A 12,329-nucleotide genomic window follows, 5' to 3' on the forward strand; every position below is an offset into this window, starting at 1 on the left:
TATTATTATTATTATTATTATTATTATTATTATTATTATTATTATTGTACCGGGTGGTACACCTCTACGCCGCACATTTAAATCTTCCGCCTTAAAGTACTCCTCTACAGGAGAAACAGTGAACTTGAAACTGGACCCACTTCACCTTTCCTCTGAAGATGTCACTGTGTGAATTTCGACTTGTTTTGTTTACTATTTATCAAGAAGTTTGGACATTCTCTCATAGATGTCACTGCCGAAAAACTATAATCATGCACCCTGGTGCGAAGTGAAGGAACTGTTTTGAAGAAATTTTGTACTCATAATTTTTTTCTTTACTAAATTTTGTTCATTCTTTTGTGGGTTGGCAATATTTAGCTTTTCCTTCCGCCAGTTTTGAAGTTAACCAATCAATAATTTCTGTAATTAATTTTCAGGCAATCCCATATTTCTTCTTCGATTTTGTGTGTAACTGTTTAATGTAGCCAATAAAACCTAGGGGTGTGTCTTGATTATTCATGAAAGGTCTCGAACCTTCCCCGAGGGTTTATAAACAGCGGATTTTCTCGTCTCTCGGCCACTCGATCAACATCTAACTAAGTGTGTGGACGTAAAGCAGGAGGCGGGAAGCGCCTCTTTCATCGGGTCTTCAGTAAGGTAATGGCCGTTTAACATCTTTATTTTTTGCTAGCTTAGCAGTTTAACCCGCGGGAAAGGTCCGAAACCTTTACAATTGTAACCTAATTTCCTGAATATGTAATTTTCTGCCGGCTTATGTAAAAACTTAATTAAATTTTTAACTGTATTTCGGGGATAGAGAGTGATTTACCCTCTCGAGCTCCCCTTCATTTTGGTTTGAGGTGACTACGTTTTGGTAACTGAATTTTTCTCTTCCGTAATGTTTAAATTTCCTTCTTATACGGGTTACCTCCATAGGTTGGGAATAGCCCCTGTGTCGTCGGCCTAGTGCCTTTTAGGTTTTAAGAATGCATGTGTAGGAGTGCAAATAATCGCCTCCATTCCTTTTGGTTTTTCGGGCCAGTTTCTTAACCTGATCTTTTTCTGCTAAGGCCCAGTAGGTTGGGTACAAGATACTCCCGTGTCATGTTTGTAAGTTGTACCTTGATGGCAATTAATGGTAAAGTCTGGTATGGCCTTTAATAGGCTTGAAAATCTGAGAGCAGGTCAGCTCTTTTATGTGTTGTAATAGTGCCTCCAGGAGGCTTGATATTGTAAATGACGGAGTTGGTGCTCCATGTTTTAGGGGATTTCTGCCCTTTGAACAAATTTATATTTGGTAATGCGGAGCTAGGAGCTCAAACTTGTAAAAACTAGGGGCTTGTAGCCCAAGGGTGTTAACATTCTGAAATCTTGGATCCTTCCTGGTCTTGTTTCTTCACCTAATAAAAAAATGTTAGATTTTTGTTGTTATTAATTGTTGGAACTCAGAAAATATAACCTTTGTTAAAGTTTTAAAATTAACTTTGATTTGGTAGTTAGACCCATTCATCCCGGCACCTTCTTTCACCTCTGCTGATCCACCCAAACCTCGGTAACAATTATTATTACTGTTTCGTTTCGGCCAATTAAGGACCACATCATTTCAACTGTTTTCCTTGAGCTTTAATGTTGGTCCGGTATTCCTTCATTCGTATACGGTGTTGCTCCTTTCGCTTTCGTCATTGCCTTTCCAGTTTTCAGCTTCGGCTTTGGTTGGAAACTCTGATGTTCTTAGAGTTTTTCCTTAAGTGGGTCACGCTCTTGGATATCTTCAAATGAGATCCCAATCTCCTGCAGATCTTTCTGTACCTCACTGAACCACGCCCCCTTTACTTTTTTCTCTTGGAGGAAAGTGAAAATGCGGTCGGTTAACCGTGTTGACTTCATTCGGACCACGTGTCCATAAAAAATAATCCTCATTTTCCGCATCACGTCGGTAATTTTCTCCACATGCGAGTACATCTCCTGGTTGTGCCGTCTCCTAAACTCGTCATTGTCTTTGACTGGACCTAAGGTTTTCCTCAAAATCTTTCCTTCCTTAGCCTCCAATTTCTCCATCATGCCTTTTTTGTTCATGGCGAGATATTCCGCTCTGGCTGGATGACAGTGCAATAGTGTTTGATTTTTGTATTCAGAGATATAGATCTTTTGTAATAGACATTTTTAGTCAGATAGTAAGTCATTTCAATCTTATTCATGCGTGATGCAAAGGCTTCTTTTTCGGGCATGTTAGGTTCTATCCATTCACCAAGATACTTACATTTTTCAACCCGCTTGACTTTCCCGCGAGTCCCTTCTAGCTCACGTGGCGCCAGTTTGATGTTTGTTATGAATTTCGTTTTCTCAAAGGACATCCGGAGGCCTGCCTTTGCAGCTTGCGTTTGAAGCTGGTTGATCTGCTTCGTGGCCACATCCAAGGAAACAGCGAAAACTGTAAGATCGTCTGCAAATGCTAAACAGTCAATTGAAAGTTTTTTTCTTGTGCACTGGTCTGACTCCGCTTTCGACTCCTTCATAACTCATTTCTCTGCGCCATTCACGGATCACTTTCTCAAGAACACAGTGGCCTAAAACAACAACAACAACAACAACATCGATTGCATGAAGTAACCTGCTGTGCTTAAATGTATATGTATTAATGATAGGTTTTATGAAGGGGCCCGTACGATACTCATTACGTCTCCGCGTACTGAACTGTAGGAATGTATGTTTGCATGACGTATTCCAGCACTCCTACAGTTTAATACATTTAAGGTTCATTTTCCTTTACTCGTAAGCATAGGAAAATTAACAAAATGAAAATTATGCTGATGGACTGCATATCCATATGTGGCTGGGAGGCGTGACCAGTCTTATGGAAAATAATGGATAGGAAGAGTATCCCATCGTCGCCATAACACCTGTTTTTGTTGGTGCGACGTAAAACAACTTGTACAAAAAAGAATCAGTTCTCTAGGCGGTGGCCTAATCCGTTGCTGTTTCTTGGTGGATGCACAGGCCAAAGCAAAATGCTGTTTCCACCGAAATCTCGTGTTTCAATAATGACCGTGCCTGTATGGAAGCTTCTGAGCGACTGGTGGTGCTTAGTAATGACATTCGGAGCACGACCTGTGCCTTTTAGTGTTATGAAAGGCCCTACTTATAGGGGCAGTAGTGCTGTAATAGCATTGCCTGCACAGTGTGGAAAGCAATGGCAAATTACCTTACTCCTCATCTTGCATACGCCTCACTTTGGCGCCGCCATCAGTTTTTTGCTGTTTCCCAATAACCGCAATATCGACTGACTGCAGTGGCGGGCATGTCCGTGTTCTGCCACGTACTTCCGAGGAGACGAACTCTCTGATCGGTAATCTCTGCGCTCAGAGTGCGCTGTGGAGAGCAAGGGCTGATGAGCTTCGAATGAACACCGGTGACACGACGCCTATGCACTTGCAGAGTGCGTTCGATTCTGAAATAGTGTGGTGGCAGTATAAATTATCTCAGCTAACTAGAAATTTCAATTCATCGCGTGGGAATGACAATGTATTTGCATGAAAACAAAACTGAACAAGCGTAGAAAATTAAAACAATTGTTTTTATTTGTACGTAATGAAATTTTACGGTCGTACAAAATACATAATAGAGGTGTCTGCAGAAACTTTCTCAAATGTATTTATGAGGCTGCGAAGCTGCTACGAACGTACTGTAACAGTACTTCTATACTTGTTTGGAACTTGAAAACAGGCAACACTTTCTTCTCGAAGATGATTCTACACAGTATTAAAAAACTGCGCCCGTGCGTGTTTACAATAATACGACTCCACTGCTCGCTCTGTCGCACTCTTTCTGCTTGACTGGCTGTTACGTCATAACTTCAGCATCTACCGGCCACTGCTCTACTGTGTTATGTGTCTGCATACATTATCTTATTGCGCCTTGAAATGTTGGATAACCTGTCATTCTTTGGCTCCTTCTGTCCCACCGCCTCTCACACTAGCAATCAAAATATCGACTGCCGACAGCACGATCTTGTACTGAAGCAATTCGAACAGCACTGTCAAGATTATATGGACGTAAAAAGCACAGAATATAAAAATGAGCCGTGCTGAGTGGCTCAGGCGGTAGAGCGCTGGCCTTTTGAGCCCAAGCAACCTTCACAAACTCCTCTTCCAACTCCACCACTGAGTAAAGCCAGCCTCATCTAATTCACCAAGATACCATAAACTATGAATGTCCCTACAACTACATAAAAGATAACTCTTTTTCCCCGTATCCGCTTAGTGTAAAATATTTATCGCTCGAACGGTAAACATTTGCGAAACGTTAAAATATAGGAAATTATATTTTTCACAACGTTTATTACTTACGGGTTTTCGATACGGATAATATTAACGGGGAAATTTGACATTTTCTGCCCCCCCCCCCACACACACTTTTATATTGCTACGTCACGGTATGCTAATACTATACGCTATCCATGAACTTAAATATCGAGTTTCGAAAAATTCTTTAGAGCCATTTTCCTGTTATGTCAACAATAACGAACAAATAAATAAACAAACAAACAAACGAAATACAGACAGACAGACAGACAGACAGACAGACAGACAGACAGACAGACAGACAGACAGACAGACAGACAGACAGACAGACAGACAGACAGACAGACAGACAGAGAGACAGACAGACAGACAGACAGACAGACAACAATTAAACTGAACCTAGTTTCGATTCTTGTGTTCCTAACCAGAGATAAACAACAAATAATGAGGCAAAAAATTGAACTGTACACACAATATTATACGGACGTAAAAAGCACAGAATATAAAAATGAGCCGTGCTGAGTGGCTCAGACGGTAGAGCGCTGGCCTTTTGAACCCAACATGGCAGGTTCGATCCTGGCTCAGTCCGATGAAGGTGCTCAAACACCACAGCCTGGTGTTGGTAGATTTATTGGAACATACAAGAACTCCTGCGGGACAAAATTTCGGCGCCTCAGCGTCTCCGGAAACCGAAAATGTAGTTAGTGGGACGCAAAAACAATAAACATTATTATTTAGTTTGATGCTTTCACGGCTCGTACGTGTAGACATGATAAAAGCTTTTGGGCTTTTGCCGTCTGACGCGGAGTAAATTTCTCTGCGAAACGTAAAGAATTTCATCTTGATTTCTTGACACGGCAGAAGCGCAAAAGCTTAAATCATCTCTACATTATTATTATTATTATTATTATTATTATTATTATTATTATTATTATTATTATAAAGAGCCTCCGTGGCCCAGACGGCAGCGCGTCGGCCTCTCACCGCTGGATACCGTGGTTCAAATCCCGGTCACTACATGTGAGATTTGTGCTGGACAAAGCGGAGGCGGGACAGGTTTTTCTCCGGGTACTCCGGTTTTCCCTGTCATCTTTCATTCCAGCAACACTCTCCATTATCATTTCATAGCATTTATCACTCATTAATAAATCACCTTGGGAGTGGCGACCCCATTGTAATAACAGCCTATATATGTTTCATTCATCACATCCCTGACCCGGTCCTTGACTGGAAAACAGGTTGTCGGTTTTCATTATTATTATAAGAATTATACAGTTTGCATGGATTTGTACAATTTACTATTGAAATGAATTAAGCCTATCTAAAACTAAAGAAAGTAATACCAATGCTATTTGACGGTTTTTGGAGAAGCCGAGGTGTCGGGATTTTGTCCTGCAGGAGTTATTTTACGTGCCAGTAAATCTACCGACACGAGGCTGATGTATTTGAGCACCTTCAAATACCACCGGACTGAGTCAAGGTCGAACCTGTCAAGATGGGGTCAGAAGGTCAGCGCTCTACCATCTGAGCCACTCATCCCGGCACTAAAGAAAGAAGGGAAGAAAGATATAGGCCAGATTAAAACAACATTAAGAGTACATTTAACTATTCGTATGTGCATGAAAGAACAAGTTACTGCCAAATCTTCTAATAGTTTTCAGTATAAATCTATTCATACAGTTCAAATGTATTTTAAAAATGCCCGCAGTCTAGTTCTGTTATTAATGTAAGGTCACAATACGACAAATCGTGTATTCCAATCTTTTCTGGTTTCCTTGGACAGTGAACTTCGTGACCTCCACAAGCAGTTCATGCTGAGTAGGTTATTTAATTTGGTAGCAGTCTGTCTGAGGTGTGACCTCAGTCTATTTGTGATGTTGACGTCAGACATGTATGTAAGAAGGTAACCTCGTCATGAAGGAGCGAATGGTTGTCTGAACTAGGAAAACATTCACTGCATAGTTTGTCCTTGATTTAGACGGGGAACCACCGGGACGACACGCAACGGAGTGGGGAAACTTCCTGAAATCCTTCCAAGAGCTGTCTCGTTGTGCGATCAGACGAGGTCTTACCGCAGCGCCAGAGTAACAGGTGAGTGTTTTTAGGATAATAAATAACCGACATGAGAGTGACGTAAAATGTATCTTGATGCTTCCTTTACGTGCTTCATCCTCGCAATATACCATAGCATAATAATTTCGCGTGGCTATTTCTAGCCGGGTGTAGCCCTTGTAAGGCAGACCCTCCGATGGGGGTGGGCGACATCTACAATGTGTAGATGTGTGAGTTGCGCGAAGCCCCAGAGCCACTGGAATTAACCAATGAAGGTTAAAATCCCCGACCCGGCCGGGAATTGAATCCGGGACCGTCTGAACCGAAGGCCAGTACACTGACCATTCAGCCAACGAGTCGGACATACACCATAGTACGGTAATGCGACAGGGAAGGAATGGCAAGGGAACTTCTCCAAGCGAGCTAGTACAACAGGTGATACGCTATAACAACAACAACAACAACAACAACAACAATCGACGTGAAGTCCGTATCAGGACATCTTTGTAATGGCCATTGAAAGTTTCTACAACCAAGAAAGTGACGAAAAGATCGCACGCAAACTACCTGTAGGTGCGTGAACATACTTTTTTCCTGAGAAGTGGAAATACATTCCACCGTAGTTCCACGATCGAAATAGCATGTTGTTGTTAGACCTATAAGGAAAATGATACTGAAAATATTTGTCGTCGATGCGGCATTTCTTAATTTCCAGCCGTAGTCACCCTTCACAAATACTAGGATAGCACATAATTTCAGGCTACAGAACAGCTACGTATTAAAATTATAGGCTCAAATTATTACAGCTACACATTCTACCATAAACCACGTAACAGCACCATTTTTACACACAAAAGTCCAATGGGCTGATGACCGAAGAAAAACCCTAAATCAGTGGGAAAAGTTGTCTAAACTAGGCCACCTGAAGTAATTTGTACTTAAGAGTCCAGTACAGCTTTAAGATGAGCAAAAGGTTTGTGGTATGTACATCAGGTACTCTTTATGTTCTTGAGTGGGATAAATCGTTCCGCATGTGCCGTAAAAGTTATCTGTTTCAATCAATCAATCAATCAATCAATCAATCAATCAATCAATCAATCAATCAATCAATCAATCAATCAATCAATCAATCAATCAATCAATCACTACTGATCTGTATTTAGGGCAGTAACCCTGGTGGCAGATTCCCTATCTGTTGTTTTCCTAGCCTTTTCTTAAATGATTTCAAAGAAATTGGAAATGTACTGAACATCTCCCTCGGCAAGTTATTCCAATACCTAACTCCCCTTCCTATAAACGAATATTTACCCCAATTTGTCCTCTTGAATTCCAACTTTATCCTCATATTGTGATCTTTCCTACTTTTAAAGACACCACTCAATCACAATCGTCTACTGTCATTCCACGCCATCTCTCCACTGACAACATACCACTTAGTCGAGCAGTTCGACTCCTTTCTCCCAAGTCTTCCCAGCCCAAACTTTGCAACATTTTTGTAACCCTACTCTTTTGTTGGAAATCACCCAGAACAAATCGAGCTGCTTTTCTTTGGACTTTTTTTCCAGTTCTTGAATCAGTTAATCCTGGTTGGGGTCTTACCAGACTTATAGGCCCTCTACTTTACATCCTAACTACAACCCTAAATAGCCGCATAACCATTATTAGTTGATGACAATGATGTTCAGCTCAGTCTTTCGTTCTACCTAATGGCTGGTCCAAAGCCTCAGAGAACTAAGCTCGAGTGTGAGTACCACACTGCCGTAATAAATGAGTTGCACAAAATGTCCAATTAAGAGGGCGAAATATCGATGAGAAAATTTCATTTTAACCAAGCCTGAGTTTATTATAATGCTAATCAAGCAGAGGGAACTAATGTGCGTAAGCAATAATAATAATAATAATAATAATAATAATAATAATAATAATAATAATAATAATAATAATAATAATTTTACTTCACAATAACTACCTTTACGGTTTCCGGCGATACCAAAGTGTCAGAATTTTCTCCCGCAAGAGGTCGTTTACGTGCTTGTAAATTTATGAACACGAGGATGGCGAAATTGGACACCTTAATATACTACGAGAATAAGCCGGGGTCGAACCCGCCAACTTGAGCTGATAAGGCCAGCACTCAACCGTCTTAGCTACTTAACGTGGCAACATACTGTAGGAGAAAATAAAAGTGTTCTCCAGTTGATTTACTTGCAAAGAAGCATTAGATTTAGCAGCCCGTGATATTTTTCATCTTATGGTAAAATTGAGTACGTTCATGAAGTGCATGAAGAAAGAAATACACTAACCCCACTGTCAGCAGCCTTGAAGATGGTTTTCCGTGGTTTGCCTTTTTCACACCAGTTAAATGCTGGGGCTGTACCTTAATTAAGGTCAAGCCCGCTTCCTTCCCACTCCCATCCCTTTCCTATCCCATCGTCGCCTACCTGTGTCGCCTGTGTCGGTGCTTAGCCTACAAGGAATACAAGGAATACAAAGCCTGCTCACTCGCAGTGCTCTCTTCAGAAGCAGTGTCCGCCTGGCAGTGCTTGTCTTGACCGCTGCAGCGCTAGTATACCACCTCACATCAGCACTCAGTAGCATTGGTAACGGGAGTAACCAGCACAAATTGACCTCTACACTATACTTCCTGTATATTATATACATTACTGACCAGAATGTAGAAAATAATTAATGTTCACCTTTTACCCCGAGGAGTTCAATTCAGCTGTGGATTTTCATTTCAGATAACACATATAACTGTCGAAATGTATGTCTGGCATTTAAAAGGATATAAGGTCTGCACTAGATATTTTTACTACCGCACCGTAGATTTTCAGTGAAAAGGAACGACTTTAACTATTTTCCTTGATATTTTCTTCTCATAAATTGTTTTTCTTATCGAGAAGTATTCTCAGCGATACTCATCTGTCATGCCATTAGCGTAGTTAGTGACAGAGAGGTGCAGAAACTTCTGCAGTATTATTCTGCTTTGTTCCTCAGGATGATCACTTTTCCCACACTGTAGAATAGGATTTTTAGCAACACGTGGCAACAGTATTTCGGTTAATGTTTGTGCTATTTTTGGACTGCCCAGCGTTACCGATAACATTTCGTCCCTTACTTGCCCCAGTTTCATCAGCAGTGAAACAAAACTTGGCTTTGAGTACCTGAGCCGTGAGACCACCTCTGTCTTTGATTTTTATTAATGACGTTAGTGGAGATGGACTCTGGATACTACTAATTTTATCAACACACACTTGACATGGCATGTGGTCTTCGACAACTCATACCAAATACCCTCCAATATATGCCATTGCAGCACTCGACGGAGCGGTCACTAAGGTTCCATAACTTATTCTTGGTACCACCTACACAACAGAATAAGGAAATTATTATCATCAGAACAGGAGCAATAATAATAAGTAACCTAATTTTTGCCGTCTCATGGTTTGCGTATTTACTGTACCATATCTGGTCTGTTTATTGCTTTAATCCATAATTTCCTAGTTGGCTCTTAGCAAGGGAATTCATAGAACCTAGTTCCAGGAACTTTATTTCTAGAGCCTTGTTTACAAAACGGAACGCAGCAGTACACCAGCCTAATATTTGACGTATTTTAACAATACCTTTTTCCCATTTGGTCAGTGTGTGAATTAAGCCGAAGGTGCCAGGTTCCAATTCATCATCAATTTACAAGAATTTACCCTTTTCGCATCGGATGGTAAAATTATATTCTGTGACGTTTGCAGCAAGAGGTGAGTGAAACTTGTTTTATATTTCCCCATAACGAATTATTATCAATTTAACAAAATCAACACGGTGTTTTAAATAATGCATATTAAGATACGTAAAACTGCAGCTGCCTAAAAATACTGTAGAGCCTATTTGAGAGTCTGTTTTAGGCAGTTAAAATAACATTTTAACAAAGACAAAGTCACCACCGTACAGGCCGTGAAGGCCCTTGGAGGAGTGGAAGGTAAAGGCTTCCACCATCGTTAACCGCGGCACGTGATCGGATGGAGTGGTTAGCTCTACGCCCGGCCGCCTTTGCCCCCCAGGAATTAACCTGGTACTCATTTTTGGTGTAGGCTGAGTGAACAGGGCCATATGCACCTCAGGAACTGGAAATCTCGTTTCTTAAATTTTTACGACTTCCTGACGTGGATTCGAACCCATGTCCTTCCGGGTGAACCGAGCACGCCTTTACCGCCTTGGCCAGACAGCCCCTTAAATAATATTTTAGAGCTAAAATCCGAGGTCTAGTAATCACTATATCAACAAACACAAACACCAGTCCCCGAGCCAGAAGAATTAATTAGACGTGATTATAATCACCCATCCGGCCGGCAATCGAATCTGGGACCTTCTGAACCGAAGGCCTCAACGCTGACCATTCAGCCAAGGATTCGGACAAAACAAAATCATTATAGAGTTTCATTATTTATATCGGTATTAACATTCAACTTTCGTAGTAAACGTCACCAGTAAGCATGCAATGTGTAGAAATACCGCCAACCTAGGTGTTCATGTGAGGTTGAATTACAGCGCCTCTAGCGGCAAATATAGCATCCACAGGGCGGACAGCTATGAGTGGCTACTTTTTTTTTTCTAGGGGCTTTACGTCGCACCGACACAGATAGGTCTTATGGCGACGATGGGATAGGAAAGGCCTAGGAGTTGGAAGGAAGCGGCCGTGGCCTTAATTAAGGTACAGCCCCAGCATTTGCCTGGTGTGAAAATGGGAAACCACGGAAAATCATCTTCAGGGCTGCCGATAGTGGGATTCGAACCTACTATCTCCCGGATGCAAGCTCACAGCCGCGCGCCTCTACACGCACGGCCAACTCGCCCGGTGAGTGGCTATTGGGCAGACTTTGCATTCTTTGTAGGCTAAGGTCGGTGCAACGAAAAGCAGATTAAAAAGAATACACTGATGGCGTTAAGAAATTAGCTGAATATAGTACGCGTTTTTCTTCGAAATGTTTATAGATATAAATATGTACTGATATCCCAAAGGCAGTTTGAAAGTACGCTGTATCATAATCAATCAATCAATCAATCAATCAATCAATCAATCAATCAATCAATCAATCAATCAATCAATCAATCAATCAATCAATCAATCAATGTTTGTTTGTTTGTTTGTCCAACCCTTGTCCCGTTTCTGTACGGCGTCGGGTGTGAGGTGAGATTAATCTGTCGTGGCTGGTTTTTATAACCGGATGCCCTTCCTAGACGTCTACCTCATCAGAGGAGTTAATGAGATGAAATGAATGATGTGATATAAACACTTCAAAAAATTAGGGGAACATCTTTTGTAACGTCTGGTATGTGAACGTTAATTTGGTAGATGGGGTTCCAATGGTCGTACATCATACCTTGAGTCCCTTGAGACCTTAGCTACTCAGGGTATATCAAATCGAAGTTATACTCCAACTGTAGGTGTACCGTAGTCATGCATTAGGGCCTAAATCTCAAAACAAAGTGAATAGCCGTGCGTCCGTGTGTCGTTGTGAGGTACACAGACTACTGCAGTCATTTGAACACGTTGTAACGTAAACCAGTACATCCCATGAGACATCTTAACGAGGGTCAAGTCGCAAGGGCCGTCACTTTGATCCGGGAAAGATGGATTTCTCGTCGTGTTGCTGTGGATCTCAATGTTTCTCCGTCAGTTATTCAACGCTTGTGGAATCGCTACAGTGAGACAGGCCAGTTCACAAGGATGGTTGGACAAGGTCGTGGACGCATGACAACTCCACAGGATGACCGATATCTGACCATCTGTGCGTTGCGGCGTCGTTCAGCAATTGCCAGAGAACTGCAACAAGACCTCAGGAGGATCACTGGAGTCACGGTGTCTGACCAGACAGTAAGTAACAGGTTAAGAGAAGTGTCCTTACGATCCAGACGCCCTGTTCGAGTGCCCCGTTTAACGCAGCAACATCACGCAGCTCGCCTTCTGTTTGCCCGTACCCACGTCAACTGGCAACTTCGTCA

At 41.7% G+C, this 12,329-nt stretch overlaps 1 protein-coding gene across 2 annotated transcripts in view; it reads left to right on the forward strand.

Moving 5' to 3' along the window:
• Positions 1–12,329, forward strand: part of LOC136856887 (U-scoloptoxin(16)-Cw1a) — a 79,387-nt gene that overhangs the window by 27,583 nt on the left and 39,475 nt on the right. Inside the window, exon 2 of one of the 2 annotated variants that reach the window (XM_067135108.2) lies at positions 6,259–6,371. The exons of the other annotated variant lie outside the window; for it this stretch is intronic. The gene's annotated coding sequence lies outside the window, so the exon portion shown is untranslated. The remainder of the gene's footprint in view (positions 1–6,258; positions 6,372–12,329) is intronic. 2 annotated transcript variants of the gene reach the window in all.

The sequence above is a fragment of the Anabrus simplex genome, chromosome 1 (assembly GCF_040414725.1).
Source record: "Anabrus simplex isolate iqAnaSimp1 chromosome 1, ASM4041472v1, whole genome shotgun sequence".
Classification (NCBI taxonomy): Eukaryota; Metazoa; Arthropoda; class Insecta; order Orthoptera; family Tettigoniidae; genus Anabrus; species Anabrus simplex.